This window comes from Olea europaea, chromosome 6 (genome assembly GCF_002742605.1).
Source record: "Olea europaea var. sylvestris chromosome 6, O_europaea_v1, whole genome shotgun sequence".
Taxonomy (NCBI): Eukaryota; Viridiplantae; Streptophyta; class Magnoliopsida; order Lamiales; family Oleaceae; genus Olea; species Olea europaea.
Window position 1 is genome coordinate 20,593,461 of NC_036242.1, and position 1,093 is coordinate 20,594,553.

Consider the following 1,093-nt stretch of genomic DNA (forward strand, 5'->3'; position numbering starts at 1 on the left):
GTAAACGTCGACCATTTTTCCCAATCCAACTGTTCAGACATGAATCTTCCGAAGGAAACCGATGACGTTAGAGCCCGTTTCAATGGATTTCCCTGAAATCATATTAGAAAAATGTATCCAACGATCGCTTAATTTTGCAATAATATTTTCTAATTAATGACAGCAATCTCTCAAACAATAATCTTTCATGCTTTTCTAAGTTCAGAAATAATCAATTTCAAACAATTTCACGTCCAAATTTGAAACCTAAAAGGAAAACATTCTAATTATAGAGATACTATTTCCAGAATCCACCCTACCAGAACCCCAAATCATCATTTAACGGAGAGAGAAAAAAAAAAAAACAAACAAACAAACAAACAAATGACGTAAAACCCATAATCATTTTATTCAAACAATCGGAAACTCATTTTAGCAAACATTAAAAAATGGCAAAACAAAAATTTATATGAGAAGTTTCAGTAGCACTTTTTTACTGACCTGTTTTTCTGCACTTGAAGTAGGAGAAGAAGGTTGAGAGAACGAGCGCCTACGCCAAGCAGAAGATTCACCCATTGCTGATTTTTACATAAAAATTAGAGAAAAAAATCCCACTTGAATTTCTTGAATGAATTATTCTGTATCTCGAAAATCCTTAAATTGCTGTTCTTCTTTTGAAATTTGAATGCAAATTCAAGGACCCTCTATAAGAGCAGTTAGATAAAAATCAAATACAGCACAAAAGGGTGTCACTCGCAGAAAGTAATGGCACAAGGTCTGTGTTTGAAGGTTTCGTGTTTGAATTCAATTAACAATTTATGGACCGACCATACTTGCTATTTCTCCACTATTATTTATTAACAATTGATTTATGTGATCTTATTACGTTTCATTAATATTTCTGTTCAAATGACATCTCACATGTATTGTATTAATCAAACAAATCCTTCAATAAATTAGCAAATTTGTTTTAATTTGAAATTGACAAGGAGAAGATACTCTCGGGCCCACTAATCCTTACAATTACTCTCGGTACACTGGCTAGTGGTCCGACCAACTGGTTTCAAGGCTGGGCGGAGCCAATGCATGTCCAGTGCGGACACTTATGGGAAAA